The 14,809-nt window shown below is 41.8% G+C and overlaps 2 long non-coding RNA genes and 1 pseudogene across 3 annotated transcripts in view; 1 reads left to right on the top strand and 2 right to left on the bottom strand.

The window, feature by feature from the left end:
• LOC123327666 overlaps positions 1–14,809 on the top strand; it is a 235,987-nt gene that overhangs the window by 211,429 nt on the left and 9,749 nt on the right. The gene's annotated exons all lie outside the window — the stretch shown is intronic.
• LOC112587398 lies at positions 4,971–6,294 on the bottom strand (annotated as a pseudogene).
• On the bottom strand, positions 6,342–9,440 carry LOC123327667. Of its 2 annotated transcripts, XR_006542303.1 has the most exons (4): positions 8,370–9,440; positions 7,375–7,470; positions 7,150–7,232; positions 6,342–6,630 (listed from the first exon to the last, which is right to left on the bottom strand). It is a non-coding gene; the product is annotated as an uncharacterized LOC123327667 (long non-coding RNA). The 2 variants fall into 2 exon arrangements; XR_006542304.1 differs by lacking the exon at positions 7,150–7,232.

The following is a 14,809-nucleotide window of genomic DNA, read 5'->3' as shown; positions in this document are numbered from 1 at the left end:
ACCCAGGGATCGAAGCTGGGTCTCCCACATTGCAGACAGATTCTTTACTAGCTGAGCCACCAGGGAAGGAGCATAAACACATGATTCATGTTTCCCAAGAATGCCTGTTATTGGTGTGCCATGGTGTTGCAAGTTGTCCCTTTCTTACAGGAAAACTCATGTAAACCCAGGTTTTAATTTGATATATGTTTTAGAAAGTCAAACCATCCATTCATTATGAGAAGTTTGGCATTAAGAACCTGAATAGTGATTCCTTCTTTCCTTGTTGTGATCAAGCCTTAAGGAAGTCAAGTATTACTTCATTAAAAATTTTTTTTGTAGGGCAGAATCTAAAACGTAGGATTTAGAGAAATTGGATCACTAGCAGCATCAGGGTAAGTTAGCCCGAAACATTCAAGCTATAATAGGAATAACTTTGTGAATGGGACCAGAAGTAGTCTGTGGCCACACATTTTGCATCCAACTCCACCGTAAGGATGGATTTTCAGTGGGACTGGAAATGCTCACACTCAAAATCTGATGGTGGAGAATACCTGTCCCAGATTGCTTGGATGGACTCTGCCACTGTGGCTTCCATGCAACGAACCCCTTTTCAGACAGACTAAACTTTCCTAGAGCAATTCTCTCTTTTATTTAGGTGACTACATAACTCTGCCCTCATTCTTCACTTGTTTTTTTTTCCATAACTTCAAAGGTCTAGAAGGCACTTTTCTATAGAACCCCAAGTGACTCTAAACCTTTCCCCTCAAACTTCTCTTCTGTAGTGAGAGCAGGACTGGTCTTATAAAGAGGGCTGATGACCATCAGATGTGGTATAGGGTTTCCTGAACATCCTCCAGTGCAACTTAGCCTAAAAAGGAAAGAATAAATTTGCATCTCCTTTACCAAATACTCTATATTCAGTAATTTCTTTTGAGTTGAATGAAAATGACTCTGGAAGGGATAACACTACATTCCCCTCTTTGGGAGCAGATTTCACTGGGAGGGGAGGGTGGAGTGCCCATCACAGTATTAATTATCTGGGCAGATGGTGTGGGGCCTTAGGTCTCTGTTCCAAAGCCCACATTTTAGACTGTAGTTTCCTTGCATTGCCATGAAGTCATTGGGCTGACTGAGGGAATCTGCATGTCAAGCACAGAAAATCCTCCTAAATAATGAGAAAGGTAGTAGATGAGAGCAGGAGAAGGAGTTTAACTGCATCTTGATTGCAAAGCCTAATAGTTCTTGAAATATCAAGGGAAATTATAATTTTTTTCCCTTATTGGATATAAATGCTTATATTATTGACTACTCTCTTTAGTTTTCTAGTGGCAAGAGACTGACCCAAGGAAGTGTTTCTCTATCCTTAGTGTCTCTGACTCATCTAGGGGTCTTGTTAAAATGCAGATTCTGATTAAATAGATTTGAATCCAAGTAAGCCCTAAGTTTCTGCATTTCTGACAAGATCCCAGCTGATGCTATTGGTCTACATGAAACAGGGTGAGTAGAAAGATGCTACAGTATTCCTGGAGGCCTGTTCCCACCCCGTCACTTAATTATCAGCCCAGTCTAAGCCCTTTCTTTCCCTGCCATTTGCTCTGTTTTACCTGCTTTCTGAATGCAGCCATTTCATTTTGCAGAATCAACCATGTCACGTGATGGAAACCTTTCTCAGTCCTGTGGGTTTGCATGGCTTTGGAAACATTCAGTCATTGGGAAGTGTTAAACAACAAGGAAAAATGAGTGGATGGAGAGGGTACTGTGTGAGTGGAGGAGGAGAGAGAGTGGTGTGTGTGTGTGTGTGTGTGTGTGTGTGTGTGTGTGTGTGTGTGTGTGGTGGGGGGTGGGGTGGGGAGGAAAAGGATATAATAGGTCTCATTGGAATGTGGAAATGTGTGTATATAAAAGACCTGTTAACTCTTGTCTAAAATAGCATAACACCCCAGCATGGTTGGGCAAGTATAGCAGCAAGATGGAAAAAAAAAAAATCTAGGGAACGTCCAAGAATATTTTGGAATGATACAACACTCATGGTTTCTTTTATTCCTGTTGCAAGTTGGATGTAGTTTTCTGCTGTTCAGAGTTTACTCCGTTCCCTATTCTGTCCTGCAGAAATGAGGTGAAAAGCACTATAAAGGGAGAAATTTCTACTGTCTGTGGCCAAACAGTGTTCAGGATGTCACTATTCAAGTTTCACCTGAATCTGCTTTCCAAAGTGTTGTTATGTGATTTCTCTGCAGAAATCCCACTTAACGCCCCAACCTTCATGATTTTGCTCTTTTACTGTTTTTAAACCTTGAATGTTTTTATAAAAATTCAGTGGTGGGGAATTATTTTCTTTTCTTAAAAATAAAGCAGCACCAAATTTCCATTGTCAATTTTTTATTTTAACCATCCCTTCCCCATGTCAGTTCTCTTCAGTGAGGAATGCCATGTCTTTTTTTTTTTTTTTTTTACTATTACTTATTAGTTTTCTCTTATTTATCAAAGTGTCTCCTATAATACTTACTATTACCAGGTTTTAGAGAATGAAGATATTTTAGAATAATGCAAATAATCAAAATCTCCAATGATCAAATGGCTGTAAAACACTTCAAAGAATTTTCCCTTGGACAAGTTTTCTGAAGACCTGGTCTTTCACTAAGAGACTCAGAAAGTATTTGGTAGGCCTGTCTGTAAAATAGTTTCTGTGATTTTTATTTTTCCCTCATGATGGGAAGAAAACCAATATGCAATAACAACAACAACAACAAAAAGAAGATTGCCAGATGTATTGAGATGAAATTCTAACATTCAATTCAGATTTTGTTACATAGCTCTGTTTTTCCGTCCGGTTTACATTTCACATCTATGTGTACAGTACTGTAGTTTAGGCATCTCTATGGAAAATTTGTACTTGTTCGGAAAAAAACTAGCTTTCATGGAGATGTCACTGGGAAATGTTACTTTTTATTGGTTGGACTATTTAGGATTTTATATGTGTAAAGTGCTATACAATCCCCATCAGTGGTTATTCCTATAAATAATTTCATGACTTGGTTTATTATTGCTATATCCATTTTATACATGGTAATACAGAGGAATGGATTACAGGAAAGCTGGAATTAGATCCTACAATCACAAAAGTTTCCTAGACTGTTGTTTAAACTGTAGACTGCAAATGTGTCTCCTTGTGTTAAATATCTGATTAAAAAAAATGAAATATGTGTGGACTTGGCATCTCTGGAGCTGTGTCTGGGTTTGTTAAAGGAAAAATGAGGAGATGTGAGTCAATTACATAATATTATGGGGAGACAGATCCCTCTTAGTAAAGGAAACCGTGGGTCCTGTTGGCCCAATGGTCTTCCCTGGCAGGATGAAGTCTGCTGGAACATTGCTCAACTCAAGTTTGTTTTCATAAACATCACTATCCTATCCATCATGGTACCAGAAATAGCTGCCTTGCACATTCTTCTTGTAATTATAATTCCAGTCCTGAAAAATGTGTCCCTTAGATTCTTAAAGGTCATTTTAAGATTACACTGCTGGGACCTTAGAGAACAAGGTTTGGACAAGAAAGTCTGTCTCTAGAAAACATCCATTGAATTGAGTGGAGGTATTTTAACCATCTTGTTCTGTTTGCCTCTGGCTATGAGCATTGGCTTTAGAAACTTTATTCTAAAGTGAATGAGCTGGTGGGATCAGTATGTATTCACAAGCAGAAGGTGGTAGGGATCGTCCATACCCTTGTATCAGATGGTGCAGTCCCAGAAGTTCCCAGTAAGACTGGCCTCTCATTTCACTGGGGCTCTTGCCAGGCGCTCAGTTGATGCAGGACCCTCAATTTTTCCTCTCTATGGGGATCAAGCCCCCATGTGTCCAGCCTCATGAAACCCATTTTGTTCTTCTGACCACCAGAACTGTAAGATAATGATATCAAGTTTGTCCTAATTTGTTACAATAGCAGCAGGAAACTAATACAAGCAATTTTGCCTTCATGGACTTTTTCCTCCCTTAAAAGAAATGTTAAAAATTATTTTATGATTTTGTTAATACAAAGATGAATGTATTAATATTATAAATTGAAACTTTCTTTGACTTAACAGTTTCCTTTGTCTCGTGATTTTAAAAGAAATTGGAACATTTTTATAGGTACTTAAAAGTATCCTGGGCTCTGGGCATAGGGCCAAGTGTGCCTATTGGACAGGTGGGCTCTCCCTATAGTTGTGTGTGCGTGCTCAGTCATGTCTGACTTTGTGACCCCATGGACTGTAGCCCGCCAGCCTCCTCTGTTATAGAATTCTCCAGGCAAGAATACTGGAGTGGGTAGCCATTCCCTTCTCCAGGGAATCTTCCTGATCCAGGGATCGAACCCAGGTCTCCTGCACTGCAGGCCGATTCTTTACAGTCTGAGCCATCAGGCATCTCTGTCCAAATCTTTTCCATCGTTCACCACTCAGTACAGCCAAGCACATGCCAACTGAGGGATTTCAGAGATACTGGCTTCTTGCTCTGTTGTCTCACCTCTTTGTGTTTGAATGGGGAGATGTTTTCCACAAGTGAGGATACATATTTCAAGCAGGAGAATGTTCTTCAAAGTGCCTCTCAAGTCCCATGACATCAGTATACACAATAAGCACACAATACCCTCACTGTATATACCTCAAACACACAGTAGATACCGGTTGAGTGAAGAACTGTGACAAGACTTGTCTTTGAGTCCTGTTTCCTGTAATATTTTGCCTGATCAACTTATCTTTCTTTACTTTTGTTTCAAATAAAAGAAGAGATCATGGTTAAAATTTGAAAACAGATATGGATATCCTTTGTGTTTAAATAGCATCCACTGTTTGCAAGACATTTTTACGTACATCATCTCTTTTGATGACCTGTAAAGAAATTTATGATTTTAGGACAAAAATATTTTATCATGAACTTATATAAAAAGGTTGGATTTCCCTAGTGGTCCAGTGGTTAAGAATCTGCCTTGCAATGCAAGGGACACCAGTTCGATCCCTGGTCCAGGAAGATCCCACATGCCACAGGGCAACTGAGCCTGTACACCAGCACTCTGGAGCCCATGAGCCACAGCTACTGAGTCTAAGTGCTGACATTACTGAAGTCCAAGTGCCTGGAGACCATGCTCAGCAACAAAAGAAGTCACTGCAACGAGAAGCCTGTGCACCACAGCTAGGGAGTTGTGCCCGCTTGCCACAACTTGAGAAAGCCTGTGCGTAGCAATGAAGACCCAGTGCAGGCAAAAATACATATTTTAAAAAGTTTTAATAGTGACAGCAGTTTTAATTTTAGAGATAAATTATTTGCCACTTATAATCCTAAGAAAGAATACTTAGATATCTGACTTTGGTCACTTTATAATTTGGCCTATGTGCTCACAGGAAAGCAAAAATGCAGAACAGCATTTATTACTCCTTAGTCATATATATTGCTTTCCACACTTTGTGAAAAATGATACATCACAAACTGATGATAAACATTAATGCTGTGAATTGGAAATGACAACCTACCTCATTAACTGTTTTCACTTCTCTGACAATTAGAAGCCAGAAAGGCATAATTTCTAGCTTAAATGCAAAGTTAGATTGAGGGAAGTTCAGAGACAGGCTGAGGGAATCTGCAGCTATAAGGCCTCAATGCTTATGGAGCTCACAGGGGTAACTGTAGCCACATTCCTGAGTTATGATCCTAATTCAGGATCTGCAGAGTCTATGCTAATTTGTTCTGGAAAAGGCTACATGGAAAAAGATTTGTTTCTAGAGATTTTCAGGAAAGTAGCCAATTCAAACTGCTCAATGCTGAGACATCATTTCTGGCTGGTAGCAAGTTCTTTCTGTCATCATGGGGCTGGCTTGAGAATGAAGAAGAATGTCTTCATACCGACCGTTTCCTTTTTTTTTTTTTTTTTTTTCAAGTTTCAGACTATTTATTAATCAGTGTAAACCCCAACAGAAAATACCAACATGATTTCGTGCATTTAGAGGGGAAATATTTCCTGATTAAGTGGAAAATTGTGTAGACGGCTTCTGGAAGACCTTCATTCTAAGCAGCTTTATAGTGAAATACTTCATTTAGAAGTCCGGACCTTCTTTATTCAGTTTTCTGTAATCTACCTTCACTGAATAGAACTTGTACTGATCATTAGGATCCAGCTGGTTCCAGGGTTCTGGGTTATTCTTTTTGGCCCACCTGACATCGCAATTGAACAAGGCCAGGTGCAAGACATGCAGTGTTGCTCCAGTACCTCCTGCTCCAGTAAATATGAAGGGGGATCAAGCTATGATGCTTCTTGGCCTGACCAATGATCTGCTGGGGCATTGTTGCAACAGAGGCCTCAAGTCCAAACAGTGAGAAAAACTAACCTGCAAGGTCCAGGATTAAATAGCCTCAGATACCGACGGTTTTGAATTCGTATGTGCTCCCCACACATACACGTATGTGCACATTCACACGTACACACCAGCACCCACATCTTTAGCTCTGTCTTCCACACCAAATGTATGAACTTATTCACGAGCCTTCAAGTGTCCTCGTCAGACCAGTTCAGTCCAGCTCTGGAGAAACAGGTAAGATAGACGGATACATTCCATCAAATTAATTCCTCATTTCACACTTGAAGTTTTGACAGGATGTCCATCTTGAGAATCCCTTGGACTGCAAGAAAACCAAACCGTTCAATCCTAAAGGAAATCAACCCTGAACATTCACTGGAAGGACTGATGCTGAAGCTGAAGCTCCAATACTTTGGCTACCTGATGTGAAGAGCTGACTCATTGGAAAAGACCCTGATGCTGGGAAAGATTGAGGGCAGGAGGAGAAGGGGATGACAGAGGATGAGATGGTTGGATGGCATCATTGACTCAGTGGACATGAGTTTGAGCAAACTCTGGGACATAGTGAAGAACAAGGAAGCCTGGTGTACTGCAGTCCATGGGGTCACAAAGAGTCAGACATGACTTAGCAACTGAACAATAACTGGCCTCCCACTGTAAGAAGGCCTTGTACTCTGTTCAAGGGCAACCAAAGGAAGCAGAGGACTCCAGCATTAAGAAAATCGAGTGGCTGTTCAAAGATCCTCCCTTCCATTATCCTCTCATCTTAATGCCTTCCCAGGCTGCCTATGGTTAGGCGCCTTTAGAAAGTTACCCTCATTCAAGTTACACCCTGCCACACCTCCAGGCCCCAGGATGCTTGTGTCTGAGTTCCCAGTGGTCTTAAAGCCTTGCCAACAGCAGACAGAGACATCCCGCTGAGCCCTGGGTGGAGAGAAAGCCTGGAGTTACACAACAGTGACCCACTTGGCACAGGGGCTGAGCCATCCTGACGGGCCCTAGGGACTCCTTCCATATCCACGTCCTCTGGGATTGTCCCTTAGAGAACTCTCACAAACACACTCACCCAGCCACAGTCGGGGGACATCAACAGAAACCCATGGAAACAAGGCCCTGCCCTGTGGCATTCTGAGTCAGCTCCGTAGTGTGATTTATCAGCCGCCTGAAAAAAGAAAATACTGCTAGGATTGGGCTGGGACCATGAGGTGTAAAGGTGTCCTGGAGTCGAAAAAAACAGGGATGGGTCTAAATCTCCCCCCGCCCCTCTTTCCTGCCAGAGAAAATTATTCCAGCGTAAACATCTCTCTTTAAATTTAGAGTATCTTTGTGCAAGGAAAACTACTTTATTACTCAACATTAGTGACACTCACTTTGAACCTTAATTCTGAAAACCACAGAATTTAAAAAATGCTGTAAATAGCTGACATGAGTGTTCTTCCCCGGCTTTCAAAGGAATTGTTTTTGTAATTACTGAGCAGGGTGAAGCTGAATTGTCCCCCACAACCTTTACCCTTCCACCCCCACCTCCCCCCCACACACATAGTAAACAGGAGAGGGTAATGAGATAGCTCAACTAAAAAACATTCATCATATTCAGACGAATTAATAGTGGAAAAGTTTCAGTACATTCCTAATGCTTAAAAAAAAATCTTTTATGTTTTAAGTAGTTAGGTCTCTATTCTACTTCAGAGTACAAATAAATGCCTGACGTAGGGTGTAAGCCAAATTCCAAAATGTAGCAAAAACAGTGCCTGCATATTTGGCAGGAATTGAAACCAGTTCAGGTCAGTGTCTGTTTCTGTCCAAAGAAGAGTTTCTGCATTTACACTGGGCTAGGAAAACAACACAGGAAGACCTGGGGAACAACAAGTAATACTGTCAGCTCCAGTGTCGGGCTGGCCAGAGGAGAATGTTGAGCACAAGTCTGGAATCACGGCTTAAGCTCCAGGTTGGGTTGGCATAAGGTTTGGGGTAGGGGGTGGGGGGGCAGTGAGCAAGAGAAAGAGAGGGGCTGGATGCATTGTTGTAGCAAAATTGCCTTCTCCCATCTCAGGCTCTCACCTTGCAAATCACCCTCTCTTAGCAAAAGCACATCTTACTTGTTAACTCCTCCCCTGCTCGCTAACCTTTTCAATCATCCCCCTTCTTCATTTCAGAATGGCCTTCGGAACAAAGCAGCGTTTTAAAGCCTTTCCCACTAAAAGTTCGCCCCTCCCCCCTTTAAAGAGGCAGTGTGGGGGTGATTTTCTTTTCTGTCTTTTTTTTTTGTTGTTTTAATTTGTTTTTCTGCAGTCTCCTCTCCTGAAGCTGTCATTGTTTGGAGGTTGATGGATATTTCTTCAGAGATACCATCATATCGCTTGTTATTGTAACACTTATTGGTGATAAAGTTCAGCCTAAAAATTAAGCAGCTGCAATGTAGCAGCACAAATTAGTTTAATGTAAGCAGTCAGGAGCAGCTGGCTGGCTCAGGACTCGAATTTAGCTGTGGGGGGAAGGGTTCTGTGACGCTGACAGTGTTTTTTCCCTCTACATAAACATTTTTGGCTCTTGCTGCTTTTGTGCTGATCATGTGACAGTGTCCCTAGGCAGATAATTTATTTCTGTGGCTTTCATGAGCAATCATTAACCTTCAGACATTGAGTTTGCTTTTTTTTGCTTTGTGGCATTTGTTATTATTATTATTATTATTTTTGTATACTAACTAATTCAGAAAGTGTCAGGAGAAAATTACAACCAATTTATAATAGACTGCAATGCATAATACTTATGTTTCTATTAAAGCAGACCTTGCTTACAAGACCATTCTCATAGTTTAGTTGGTGTTGGTGGATCAGAATAATTAATTTCAGTGTGGCTGTTGTGGGGATGCTCCCTCTGTCTCCTTCCGCTTGCAGAGATTGGATTTAGAGATCACCTCCGGTGGTCTTCACTGACTCCCTAGGAGGCTGGAACCCCAGGAGCCTCCACTGAGCTGGGAACCAGACTTCTGGAGTGGGAGGTGGACTTGCTCGATTCCATCTTCCTTCAACAACTGACACCCCAGCCTTCTGTAAACAGTGTGGCCATTTGTAGTCAGTCACTGGAGCTAGAACAGACTGAGGTTGAAAAACAAAGGAAATCAGAAACTGTGTCCTGCGTAAATCTGTGAGGGTGGCAGGGGACAGAAATATATTTCTGCCATCTACTAATCATGCCCACTGGTTTTCTGAGTTTATCTGTTGTATCCTCCTTGGATCTGTTTGTATTGCTCAGCCATTTCTGCCAACCAGTAATTCAGGAGTAAAACGCACAGGGTCACTCCTTGGTGTCTATCATACACGATATCTTCAGACACTTGCAGCATGCCGATTATCTCGTGGGTATTGTGTGGGCCCTCTTAGATATTCATTTATTCATTCTCTCATGGTGCAGGGTTGGTGGGGGAAACACTCAGGACTCCTTGCACAGAGGGATTTGATAAAGTGTATTTATAAACCCCAATGGATTGTGTTCAGTGCAAAATAAGGAGGAGGAGCAACTCCTTGTCTTTCTTACTTGTTCAAAAGATTTCAGTGATAAGAGCTGTTCTTAATTGATACTAATATTTTGTAAGAATAGATGTATAGGTCTTATTTAGGTTGCAGCATGAAAATTCCATTCTTCTAAATGAATGATTCAAGAGCTCAAAACAGGGAAAATTGATGCTGTCATTTTTTAAAACATTTTGAGGCAGCATCAATGAGCTAGATATTTCACAGGCTGAACATGAGGAAGAGCTTGAGCAAATGATAGAAACAAAGATGCCAAAGCGCTTGGGTCATCTTCGATGTTGCATGAAAATGACTGAATGGGTCCCATAGGTGTAATTAATGTGGGTGGATACAAAGCTGTACCCTTGCTGAGGTGGGGGGTGGGGCTGGGGGAGTGGGCAGAATCTGGCATCTTCTTTGTCCTCACCCCAAAGAGAGAGATTTCTTTCCCAAACATAGGTCCCTCGTGTTCTGGGCTTTTTCCAAGTCTTTTTAGCATTTCTTGTTCACTGATTCCACCCCACATGATTGGCAGGACTGCATTATGACTTTGGTGCTTTATGTAGAAAGTAATTCCCTCACTAAGCTGAGGACTTTTGCCTTCAAAAACCCCTTCCTCCACATTGATAATCATAGTTTAGGACTGTGTTGATATAAAGATGCGTACAACATGGGGTGGATTCATTTTTATGTATTCATTATTTTTATGTCATTTTTCTCTTCCAATTTGAAAAGTAATGAAAATGAAAATATTTTCATGCACCACTGAAAGTATCTTAGACCCTGGGCACTGTGCTTCCTCTGCCTAATATAGATGTTGGCTGCAAGGGTGGGCACAAGCACATAGCTGATCTTTGCCCAAAGGGAAGAAAATGTGGGTGAAGGAACCAAGTACAAGTGAGAATGCCACAGGGGTACTCCTTCCCTCAGATTAACGCATTCACAGCTTTATTTCCAGACACTCCTTTGTCACAGGCTCCAGAGCGGTGTTTATCTCCTGGGGAGGGGGCTCACCTGGGGGTGCTCTTACTTGCTCATTGTGCTGAACTCTTTTCCAGCCCATCTTGCTCTGTTTAGCCCTGTGTGCCTTATCTGAACCAACATGCCCTCAAACCCCATTCTAGAATGCACTCTCCTGTGTTGTATTGCTCATCCCTTCACCCCAAGCCTTGCTCACCAGGATCACAGCATCCTACCATGATCTCTGTCTGTGCAGCCTTCCCCTTTGTATGGACCCAACAGGACTGTGTTTGAGACCCTCCTCTTCAAGTCAGCTCACTTTTGCTACTCCATTTCAGCCTTGTCATTTTACCATTTGAAACCCTCTTAACTTTCTGCTACTTCAGCCCTACCTCTCAATTTATCTCTGAGTGATCTTGAATAATATATTTGTTTTTTTTTTTAATTTTTGTTTTTAGTTGGAGGATAATTACTTTACAGTGTTGTGTTGGTTTCTTCCATACAACAACGTGAATCAGCTCTAACTGTGCATATATTCCCTCCCTCTTGAGCATCCCTCCTTCCTCCCAGCATTCCCACCACCCTGCCATCTCACCCCTCTAGGTCATCACAGAGCTAGTGAGAAGTTGCTATATAAAACAGGATAATTTATTCTTTAGCACCAGTTTTCTTATCACTACAAAATAGATTGGTAGCACTAGTGGTAAAAAACCTGCCTGGCCAGTGGAGGAGACTTAAGAGATACGGGTTTGATCCCTGGGTTGGGAAGATCCTCTGGAGGAGGGCATGGCATCCCATACCAGTATTTTTGCCTGGAGAATTCCATGGACAGAGGAGCCTGGTGGGCGAGAGTCTATAGGGTCACAGAGTTGGACACTACCGAAGCAACTTAGCATGGCATGGCATAAAATAGATGAATAGTAGCCAACTATGCATTAACTAGGGGCTTCCCTTGTGGCTCAGATGGTAAAGAATCTGCAATTCAGGAGACCTGGATTCAATCCCTGGGTTGGGAAGATCCCCTGGAGAAGAAAATGGCAGACCTCTCTAGTACCCTTGCCTGGAAAATCCCATGGGCAGAGGAGCCTGGTAGGCTACAGTCTGTGGGGTTGAAAAGAGTCAGACAGGACTGAGCAACTAAACAGCAAATGTATTGACTATGCACAGTGGGCGAGGGATTGTGCTAAGGAATTTGCTTAGTGGTTGGTGTGCATTATCCCTTTTAATAAGGATCAAAGATCTAAGCAATAGATACGTGTTTTCATTAATCTCATTGTATAGATGGGGAAGCTGAGGCATAAAGAGATTTAGTAACTTAAGGTTTCCCAGAGAGAATGGGACATCAGGATTACAGCCCCAACGGTTAGATCCTGGAACATTAGTCTCAATCATTATTGCTATGCTCCTATGCTATTTGTAACACCTACCTCATAGAATTATTGGGATTCACTTTTATGCTGAGCAGTATGAAAAGGCAAAAAGATAGGACGCTGAAAGATGAACTCCCCAGGTTGGTAGGTGCCCAATATGTTACTGGAGATCAGTGGAGAAATAACTCCAGAAAGAATGAAGAGATGGAGCCAAAGCAAAAACAACACCCAGTTGTGGATGTGACTGTTGATGGAAGTAAAGTCTGATGCTGTAAAAAGCAGTATTGCATAGGAACCTGGAATGTTAGCTCCATGAATCAAGGCAAATTTCAGTTCAGTTTTCAGTTGCTCAGTGGTGTGCGACTCTTTGCGACCCCATGAATTGCAGCACGGCAGGCCTCCCTGTCCATCACCAACTCTCGGCGTTCACTCAAACTCACGTCCATCGAGTTGGTGATGCCATTCAGCCATCTCATCCTCTGTCGTCCCCTTTTCCTCCTGCCCCCAATCCCTCCCAGCATCAGAGTCTTTTCCAATGAGTCAACTCTTCTCATGAGGTGGCCAAAGTACTGGAGTTTCAGCTTTAGCATCATTCCTTCCAAAGAACACCCAGGACTGATCTCCTTTAGGATGGACTGGTTGGATCTCCTTGCAGTCCAAGGGACTCTCAAGAGTCTTCTCCAACACCACAGTTCAAAAGCATCAATTCTTTGGCACTCAGCTTTGCAAGTGGTCAAACAGGAGATGGCAAGAGTGAACACTGACTTTTTAGGAATCAGCAAACTAAAATGGACTGGAATGGGTGAATATAACTCATATGACCATTATATCTACTATTGTGGGCAAGAATCCCTTAGAAGAAATGGAATAGCCATCACAGTCAACAAGAGAGTCTGAAATGCAGTACTTGGATGCAATCTCAAAAACAACAGAATGACCTCTGTTTGTTTCCAAGGCAAACCATTCAATATCACAGTAATCCAAGTCTATGCCCCAATTAGTAATGCTGAAGAAGCTGAGGTTGAATGGTTCTATGAAGACCTACAAGACCTTCTTGAACTAACACCCAAAAAAGATGTCCTTTTCCTTGAGGGGACTAGAATGCAAAAGTAGGAAGTCAAGAGAAACCTGGAGTAGCAGGCAAATTTGGCTTTGGAGTACAGAATGAAACAGGTCAAAGGCTAACAGAGTTTTGCCAAGAGAACGCACTGGTCATAGCAAACACCCTCTTCCAACAACACATGAGAAGACTCTACACATGGGCATCACCAGATGGTCAATACTGAAATCAGATTGATTATATTCTTTTCAGCCAAAAATGGAGAAGCTCTATATAGTCAGCAAAAAGAAGACCGGGAGCTGACTGTGGCTCAAATCATGAACTCCTTATTGCCAAATTCAGACTTGTACTGAAAAAGTAAGGAAAACCACTAGACCATTCAGGTATGATCTAAATCAAATCCCTTATGATTATACAGTGGAAGTGATAAATAGATTCAAGGGATTAGATCTGATAGACAGAGTGCCTGAAGCACTATGGACGGAGGTTCATGATATTGTATAGGAGGCAGTGATCAAGACCATCCCCGGGAAAAAGGAATGTAAAAAGGCAAAATGGTTGTCTGAAAATAGCTGAGAAAAGAAAAGATGCAAAAGGCAAAGGAGAAAAGGAAAGATATACCCATTTGAATGCCGAGTTCCAAAGAATAGCAAGGAGAGATAAGAAAGCTTCCCTCAGGGATCAGTGCAAAGAAATAGAGGTCAACAATAGAATGAGAAAGACTAGAGATCTCTTCAAGAAAATTAGAGATACCAAGGGAACATTTCATGCAAAGATGGGCTCATTAAAGGACAGAAATGATATGGACCTGACAGAAGCAAAAGATATTAAGAAGAGGTGGCAAGAATACACAGAAGAACTGTACAAAAAAGATTTTCAGGACCCAGATAACCACGATGGTGTGATCACTCACCTAGAGCCAGACATTCTGAAATGTGAAATCAAGTGGGCCTTAGGAAGCATCACTACAATCAAAGCTAGTAGAGTTGATGGAATTCCAGTTGAGCTAGTTCAAATCCTAAAAGATGATGCTGTTAAAGTGCTTCACTCAATATGCCAGCAAAATTGGAAAACTCAGCAGTGGCCACAGGACTGGAAAAGGTCAGTTTTCATTCCAATCCCAAAGAAAGGCAATGCAAAGAATGCTCAAACTACTGCACAATTGTACTCATCTCACGCTAGCAAAGTAATGCTCAAAATTCTCCAAGCCAGGCTTCAACAGTATGTAAACCATGAACTTCCAGATGTTCAAGCTGGTTTTAGAAAAGGCAGAGGAACCAGAGATCAAGTTGCCAACATCCACTGGATCATGGAAAAAGCAAGAGAGTTCCAGAAAAACATCTATTTCTGCTTTATTGACTATGCCAAAGCCTTTGACTGTGTGGATCACAATAAAGTGTGGAAAATTCTGAAAGAGATGAGAATACCAGACCACCTGACCTGCCTCTTGAGAAATCTGTATGCAGGTCAGGAAGCAACAGTTAGAACTGGACATGGAACAACAGACTGGTTCCAAGAAGGCAAAGGAGTATGTCAAGGCTGTATATTGTCACCCTGCTTATTTACGTTATATGCAGAGCACATCATGAGAAATGCTAG

The sequence above is a fragment of the Bubalus bubalis genome, chromosome 10 (genome assembly GCF_019923935.1).
Source record: "Bubalus bubalis isolate 160015118507 breed Murrah chromosome 10, NDDB_SH_1, whole genome shotgun sequence".
NCBI lineage: Eukaryota > Metazoa > Chordata > Mammalia > Artiodactyla > Bovidae > Bubalus > Bubalus bubalis.
This window is presented reverse-complemented; position numbering and strand designations above follow the sequence as displayed.